The following is an 8,900-nucleotide window of genomic DNA, read 5'->3' as shown; positions in this document are numbered from 1 at the left end:
CTTGGTGGTTTCCCACTGCTGTGAGGACCAGGTCTTGATAACTCAGGAGGTTTGGGGAAATGGGGATCAGAAAATCTGGTAGCTAGAACACTAAAACAGAGCACTGTAATTTCATGCCAGGGAATGAGTATATAGACAGTGGTCTCCTCTGCCCTCCAAGGTGGAAGGGCCCAGTTCCTCCTACATGAGCCTGTTTGCCATTTGGGGTCCTGCAGACGTGATCATTTCTTAGGTGTGCCATGAAGTGATAGGATGTGTGAAGGGCTTTAGAAGGCCCAGGGTGCTCACTAACCACATCCAGCCTGCTGGGCCGCCGGCCAGCCCCCTTCTATTCAAAACTCTGTAGCCCTTTAAAAATGTCTACCCTTCTCCCTGTCACCACTCATTCCTATCTCCACCCAGCATTCAAAACCATCCTTAAGGTATGCTGAATCCCACAGTTTAAAGCGTTTAAGAGAGAAGAGTTTCCTACCCACGGTGTGCTTCCGGTCAAGGTGGCCTTAAGCCCACACCGTGTAAGTCAAGCGCCCAGGAGAGGCTGCGCGGGTTTGCCGAACAACCCGCACGCTTGACATTTCTAGTAGAACAATGGGACCCCATTGTCACCCTCAGGAAGTCCATCTTCACAGCTGCCAACCCGTTCGTCAAACCCATAATCCTCAAAAAAAAAAAGGGGGGGGGGGGGGGCGGAAGAATGGAAGAGGAAGATACTAAAACCGAATTTGTGGGCGATTGCAAGAACAAAACAACAGTGGATTAGGTGACCCTGGAGCCCTTCTCTTCCTGGCACTTCGCTCTGAATCATTACGCTCCACTTGTGACGTTGCAGACTCGGGCAGACAGGCGTGGGATGCCCGCTTTGCCCCGGGAGCCTCGAGGCGTCACCGCGGCTTTCCACGCCGCGGTCCCGGGGGACGCGAGGGGGCGGCGGCTTGGCGGATGCTGCGGTCTGCGATCCCGGGCCGAGCGAGGCCGCGAGCTGCCCGGCTGCGCCTCGCTTTCGGACGACCGCCGCCGCGCTCCCCACCCCTCGCCCTGGAGCTGCGCCGGCGGCCGTGCGCCCGGCGCCCCTCGCTAGCCTCGCACTCCGGGCCACCTCCTCCTCCGCATTTTCCGCCTCCTCCTCCCCCGCCTCTTCCGTTTCTGGAGGGAAAGGCTGCAGCCTCCTTCTGGGCTCCGCATCCCGGCTTAGGTAATACGTTTGCCTCTTTACGCGCCCCTCGCCCCGGCGCCACAACCTCCCTTCCTGCTCGGATCTGGGTCTCCCCGCTGGGCGAACAGCACGCACTCATCGCCTCTCCGCACGGTAGGTGAGTAAACCTGGGTCGGGAGGGCGCCTTGCCTCTCCGCCCGGCCTGTGATGACCTCTGTCCACTGCAGCGAGCCCGCCACCCAGCCCGGCCCCCTCGCTGCTGCTACCAGCCGGGCGGAGGAGCTCTCGAGTCCTCTGGCTCCCTCAGCTACGCAGAAACTGCCCGAAAGAAATAGACGGAAGGAAGAAAGACTGGCAAACAACTTTTTTTTTTTTAACTCGATCATTAGCATTTTTAAGTCGTAGAAGCTCATCTGACTGTAGCCGAGCGCCGTGGTCCAGGTTCAACAGGTAGATGGCGTAGCTGTCAAGCGCCCCCTCGTTTTGCTTTGAGAGATGCTTCCAAGTGTCCACCGCTGTTGGCTGACGCTAGTGACCTAAGATGAATGTAAAATAAACATGAAGGGACTATATTTAGAAGCCTTTGCCTTCTTGCTTTTAATCCCCTGCATTTTGAAAGGCTGTTTTGTGAGATGTGCATAGTTATTTGGTGTGACCAGAGTAGAGGGGAAAATAGTTCACATGGGTTTGGCCGAATTAAGTATATTGTTAAGATACAAAGAGCGTGAAAAAAAATTCCCTAGATTATTTATTACATTCATGAAGAATACATAGAAACGATTAGAGTATTTGGGGGATTTTTCCTTTTTAAAGCTACTTTTAAAGTGTTGAATAAGCAGAAGTTTGCCCGCTGTGTGAATGCGTTCACTTTCACAGAACAGTGGGTTAAGGCTGTGTGGATAGACCTCTTGAGTGCATCCCACATGTTGAATAAAACCTTTTTTGTTACTTTTTTCCTGTGACTCCTAGCTTTAAAAATCAAAGAAATTGATAAGGATCAGCCGTACTCAGCCTGATAATAGTCTAATAATGAAAATAATCTACCGAACCACTATTGACTGATGACTTAGCTAAGTGACCTAATTTTTTACTTTTTAAAATAGGGAATATTAAGGGGAGAAAGGTAATAGAACAGTTCGTTTTTTCGAGGCAGATATTTGTATTCTTAGAATCTACTTTTAAGCTCTTGTGGATTTTTAAACTACTCTTGAAGTTAGTTCTTACTCATAGTCATGAAGAAGATTACGTAAAATGCATAAAGTTACAATTTATTTTTTCATAGAATAAGCTACCATTTCTTTTCAAGCTTTTGGACTAAATTACCACTTGGTTGGAAATTGCAGCTTGGACTCATACTACTTAATGTGAAATGTCTTATTATAGATTTAAATTACAGCTATACTAGTGGTAGTTCTGAAAAAAAAAATCATGTCTAATTTGAAATATAAGGCCTGTTAGGGCGTCTCTGGGGTCGCACAGAGTCGGACACGACTGAAGCGACTTAGCAGCAGCAGCAGAGGCAAACAAAAGCTTTACAGTATTCATTATACATTTATTTCTGCTTTTATTTCTGTCTCTGATACCAATTAGAATATGTCTTAATCCATTTCATTTTGTAGACAAATTGCCTGAGATAATGGTGATAATAAAACCATGTGTCTTCATTTATTAAGAGTGAGGATGCTATATTTATGAAATTTTTCTAGATATGTGTCCTCAATAAATGTCCTTGTTAAAATATTTTGAATCTTAAGCATTAATTGCTTAAGCATTAATAATTGCTTAAATTAATGAAGCAAATACAACTCTCTAGATTGATGTTTTTGTTTGATTTGGAGTTTAGAGATGAAGGAAGAGCTGAGGGTACTTTGTTTCTCATCTCTCATGATTGGTGAGTAGCAGTCCCCAAACTTGTCTAATTTTTAAAATTACCCAGGGACTAAAGAGCACATGAGAGGAGGGGAGGACAGCATTGGTTCTAAAAGACTTCCAGTTTGCTACCTGGGATTTTCTGAATCAGAATTTCTAAGGGAAAGAAGATACTTAAAATAGGTCAAAATGATAAAAATTTCAAAGGGCAAACCAGAACAAACACAAAAGGCAAGATTGGAAATCACAGATAGGCAATAACTGTTGCTGATATAATCTTTTACCATTCCTGAAGATAACATGTTCATAAATGGAAACTGTGGTTTTGCTAATGTGATAATGTCACACATTGAGGAAATCTGAAACTTTTATATCATTCTTAGTCAAGCCTTCCAGGGTGATTGAATTTAGCAAAGATTTTTACATATTCAGTCTCTTTTTTGTGGTAGGCAATCTTAATTTAAGTTCTTTAATGTTATAAGAGCATTTTATTAATGGATATTTAGTGCAGGTTCTGCTTTGTTGACTATGCCAAAGCCTTTGACTGTGTGGACCACAATAAACTGTGGAAAATTCTGAAAGAGATGGGAATATCAGACCACCTGATCTACCTCTTGAGAAATTTGTATGCAGGTCAGGAAGCAACAGTTAGAACTGGACATGGAACAATAGACTGGTTCCAGATAGGAAAAGGAGTACGTCAAGGCTGTACATTGTCACCCTGCTTATTTAACTTCTATGCAGAGTCAGTCATGAGAAACACTGGGCTGGAAGAAGCACAAGCTGGAATCAAGATTGCCAGGAGAAATATCAATAACCTCAGATATGCAGATGACACCACCCTTATGGCAGAAAGTGAAGAGGAACTAAAAAGCCTCTTGATGAAAGTGAAAGTGGAGAGTGAGAAAGTTGGCTTAAAGCTCAACATTCAGAAAAGTAAGATCATGGCATCCGGTCCCACCACTTCATGGGAAATAGATGGGGAAACAGTGGAAACAGTGGCTGACTTTATTTTTCTGGGCTCCAAAATCACTACAGATGGTGACTGCAGCCATGAAATTAAAAGACACTTACTCCTTGGAAGGAAAGTTATGACCAACCTAGACAGCATATTGAAAAGCAGAGACATTACTTTGCCAACAAAGGTCCGTCTAGTCAAGGCTATGGTTTTTCCAGTGGTCATGTATGGATGTGAGAGTTGGACTGTGAAGAAGGCTGAGCGCCGAAGAATTGATGCTTTTGAACTGTGGTGTTGGAGAAGACTCTTGAGAGTCCCTTGGACAGCAAGAAGATCCAACCAGTCCATCCTAAAGGAGATCAGTTCTGGGTGTTCATTGGAAGGACTTATGCTGAAGCTGAAACTCCAGTACTTTGGCCACCTCATGTGAAGAGTTGACTCACTGGAAAAGACCCTAATGCTGGGAGGGATTGGGGGCAGGAGGAGAAAGGGACGACAGAGGATGAGATGGCTGGATGGCATCACCGCCTCGATGGACATGGGTTTGAGTGAACTCTGGGAGTTGGTGATGGACAGGGAGGCCTGGTGTGCTGCGATTCATGGGGTCACAAAGAGTTGGACACGACTGAGCGAGTGAACTAACTAACTGTGAAAGTAATCTACAGCAAAACATTGTACCTGATCATTTTTCTTTCATATAACAGCCTTATTTGTTACTTCAGGGAGGACCAGCATGCAAATTTTAGTATCTTATTTATAACTTTTATTAAAATGACCCAACACCATCTAAAAAAAGAAAAAAACAAAACAAAACCTGGGCATAAAATTGGTTAATTATATATGAAAACGAATTGACAAAGTAAAATATTAATTATCTATAAAAGAATTCATTCAGATGAATTACCACATGGGAAGTATTTGTTTCTTTCTGTCTCTATTCCTTTGGCACTCTGTCTTTTTTTTTTTTTTTCTTTTTGAAAGGTGGAAAAGGGTTCCTTGCTTTCTTGTTTTCATTTTAATCAACTCAGTATTTAACATCTTTTAACTTTAATTATCCAAGTTTAAATCAATGTAAGTATTTGCTAACTTTATCAATAGATACTTACATTTGTCCTTTTCTTTACAGAGTGATGATGGTAGGTTTCCCTTGATACTAATGAGAGCTGTAATAAATAGAAAAGGATTAAATTCAAATGACTAAAGGAAAATGGCTAAGGTAATCCTAATGTACTTAAACTTAAAAAAAAAAATCAGAGAAGGCGATGGCACCCCACTCCAGTACTCTTGCCTGGAAAATCCCATGGATGGAGGAGCCTGGTAGGCTGCAGTCCATGGGGTCACATAGAGTCGGACACGACTGAAGTGACTTAGCAGCAGTTTGAAAAATAGGATCTCATCTCCCAAGTTCTAGAAAACCCCTGTAGCTAACTCCTTGGAGTTTGCCACAATGACATATAACCCCATATAATCTCAGTTTGATTTGGGAATCATGAAAGATCTGTTTTTAAAATATGGCTGACTGTAAGCTTCCATGAATAGCAAAAAATGAGGGAAATAAAAATGGAAAAATGAGATCAAGAAGATAAATATTAACCAGCTTAGACAATTACCTGTGGTTTCAGGATTAACAAGAATGCAAGCACATTTAGTATATTAATGTATTGAAATGGCTTTAATGAACCTTTTATATCTTTTTAGTATTTTGACCTTTTCAAGTAAAAGGTACTATTTCTTTGTGTTCCTTAAATATCTGTTAAAAGTAAACATTCACCTCTACAAAATGGAAGTAGAATGATAAGATATAGGCTGCCAGAAATCCAGTCTGCCAAAATGACATATAATGTGATCTGTGATCTTTGCTTTCTTGCTATAATATTCAGAGAATATATTTTAGGTCATGTAATTTATCACTGCAGAAATAAATAATAATAACCATCTTCTAAAATGTTGTGTTAAGAACTCCTTTGAATCATGTTTCCTCACAATTATAATCCTAAAATTTACATAATGAATAAACCCTTACAGATTAATCTTAGTGCAGTAAAATCCTTTTAAACATATTTATCTCAAATGGAATGATATCAGTCAGTTAAATTACAGAATTCCCACTGTGTATCATGACGGGATAAAAAATTGTGTGTCCTGTTCTCAAGGAACTTAAAACCTCTTAGAGAGAGAACAATTAGAATTGGGGTCAGGGGCTTAGGCCTTCTTCACAAGGTTCACTAACCCAAACCACTGTAACCCGGAAACACAATTTAAGTATAAAAACCAGTGTGGGTACTTTCCTGGCAGTCCAGTGGTTAAGACTCCTTGCTCCCAATGCAGGGGGTATGAGTTCAATCTCTGGTTGGGGAATTAAGGTTCTGTATGCCACACAACACGGCCAAAACAATAAAACCAGTGTGATTGCAGTGTAAAATCAAATACAAGGTAAAGAGCCTAGTGCTCTTTTTCAACTTAATTTTCATGACTTCTTCCCAACCTTGTTTTTTTTTTTTCATTCAACCAACAATATTTATTATGCCATTCCTTATTAGGTTGATGATAAACATCAAAAGCTTTTGAAATGTACATTTTTTTGAACTTGTAATTTTGTGTTTTACTCTTTAAAAATCATAGTTAAATACATATAACATAAAATTACCATTTTAACCAATTTCAAGTATGCATTGCTCTTGCATTAAGTACATTTCCACTGTTATACAACCATCATCACTATCCATCTCCAGAACTTTCCTATCATCCCAAATTGAAACTCTGGATCCCTTAAACAATAACTCCCCATTGCCAGCTTCTCCCAGCTCTGGTAATCACCATTCTACTTTCTGTCTCTATGAATTTAACTATTCTGGGTTCCTCATATAAGTGGAATCATACAATACTTGTTTTTTTAAGCCTGGCTTCTTATAATTAGGATAATGTTTCCAAGGTTCATGCATATTGAGGCATATGCGAGAAAATGTCATTCCTTTTTAAGGCTGAATAATATTCCCCAACCTCTTTTATCTGGAAAATGGATAATTAAAAAGGCAGAAAATTTGGAACTGGAACAGACCATAGAAATCATCTCCTCCAATCTCCCTGTCCTTTCTTTCTTTTCCTTTTTTATGTTTGCAAAAATGAGGAAAACAAGTCCCTGAGAGCTTACCCATGTGGCTAAGGTTTTACACCTGGTTGGTTAAAGTCCAGGCAGAGCCTAAGAACCAGCTCTCCTGTGGCCTAAACATGGCTCCTATAGACCATAAAAAGCAAGTGTTAAGTGAGTTGGTGCCAAAAGTAAGTGTTTCAAAGTTCAGAAGAAAAGATAAAATGACTAAAAATGTTACATTCAAAAGGAAACATTAAAAATGGATTTGAGGATTAGTAAGATTAATGATACTCATGGAGAAAGCAACCTTAGATATGCAGATGATACCACTCTAATGGCAGAAAGTGGAGAACTAAAAAGCCTCTTGATGAAGGTGAAAGAGCAGAGTGAAAAAGCTGACTTTAAAGCTCAACATTCAAAAAACTAAGATCATGGCATATAGTCCCATCACTTCATGGCAAGTAAAAGGGGGAAAAGTGGGAATAGTGACAGATTTTATTTTCCTGTGCTCCTAAATCACTGTGGATGTTGACTACAGCTATGAAATTAAAAGACCTTATTCCCTGAAAGGAAAGCTATGACAAACCTAGAGAGCAAAGACATCACTTCGCCGACAAAGGTCCATACAGTCAAAGCTATGGTCTTTCCAGTAGTCGTGTATGGATGTGAGAGTTGTACCATAAACAAGGCTGGGTGCCAAAGAGTTGATGCTTTCGAACTGTGGTGCTAGAGAAGAATCTCGAGAGTATTCTGAATATTCATTAGAAGGACTGATGCTGAAGCTGAAGTTCCAATACTTTGGCCACCTGATGCGAAGAGCCAACTCACTGGAAAAGACCCTGATACTGGCAATGATTGAAAGCAAAAGGAGAAGGGATTGATAGCAGATGAGACAGTTAGATAGCATCACTAACTCAATGGAAATGAATTTGAGCAAACTCTGGGAGATAATTGAGGACAGAGGACCCTGGTGTGCTAGTGCATGAGGTTGCAAAGAGTCAGACATGACTTAGCTACTGAAAAACAACAAGATTAATAATAGGATTAACAGCTACCAGACTGATATTCTGCTGGAAAAGATTCTTTCTACAAGCCATACTTCTTGTGTCTTTTCTTTTTGTCTTGAATTAAGCATTAAATTTTAAAATATTTTATTTTTTCCCACAATTAAGATAGCTACACTGAATCTACTTTTTTTTTTTTTTAAATATTCTATATGATTTCAGGTTTCATTTCTGACACCTCGGTGGTATGCTAAAAACATCTTTTAGCATACAGAAGTTTAAGTGTGTAGTTGGAAGGCAGCGGATAGAAAAGAGCTTATAGTTAGTGAAAATGTTTCTAACTCTGGAGGAGAGGATAAAAAGGAGTCACTATCAAATTTAAAAGTATTTCTAAATGGAATATTTTTTCATACTTTTCAAATGCATTCTGAGAAGATATTGAAGTCTATATTTCAATGGCAATATTATACTAATGTGAAATACTTATTATGTAGATCAACTTTTTTTCCAGCACTTAATTTTTGTTACAAAAAAAGTCAATATAGTTGACCCTTAGCCAACCAAGGCAGTTGCAGTAGCTAATAGCGTTTCCCTGTTCTGCTCCTGAATACCCAGTGAGAGACATCGCTGATGGTTGAACCTGGTGTTTCCTTAAATTGTCGAATAAAAATAGCTGAGTGACATTCCCTGTCCTCAACCCAGATCTCCTGGATCAATATCTCCAGGGGAAGTCTAAAACTCTATATTTTTAATGAATGTTTCAATTAATTCTTGATCTTACGCATTTGGAAAACACTACTTTAGCACAAGCTCTCACTTAAAAGC

General features: G+C 40.3%; 1 protein-coding gene across 5 annotated transcripts in view; it reads left to right on the top strand.

Moving 5' to 3' along the window:
• INPP1 (inositol polyphosphate-1-phosphatase) overlaps positions 1-8,900 on the top strand; it is a 36,745-nt gene that overhangs the window by 8,919 nt on the left and 18,926 nt on the right. Inside the window, exon 1 of one of the 5 annotated variants that reach the window (XM_010862893.1) lies at positions 932-1,310. The exons of 3 other annotated variants lie outside the window; for them this stretch is intronic. The gene's annotated coding sequence lies outside the window, so the exon portion shown is untranslated. One more of the 5 variants, XM_010862897.1, reaches the window with a different exon arrangement.

Source organism: Bison bison, unplaced genomic scaffold (genome assembly GCF_000754665.1).
Source record: "Bison bison bison isolate TAMUID 2011002044 unplaced genomic scaffold, Bison_UMD1.0 scf7180017864485, whole genome shotgun sequence".
NCBI lineage: Eukaryota > Metazoa > Chordata > Mammalia > Artiodactyla > Bovidae > Bison > Bison bison.
Note: the sequence above shows the minus strand (reverse complement) of the source record. Positions and strands in the feature narration are given on the sequence as shown.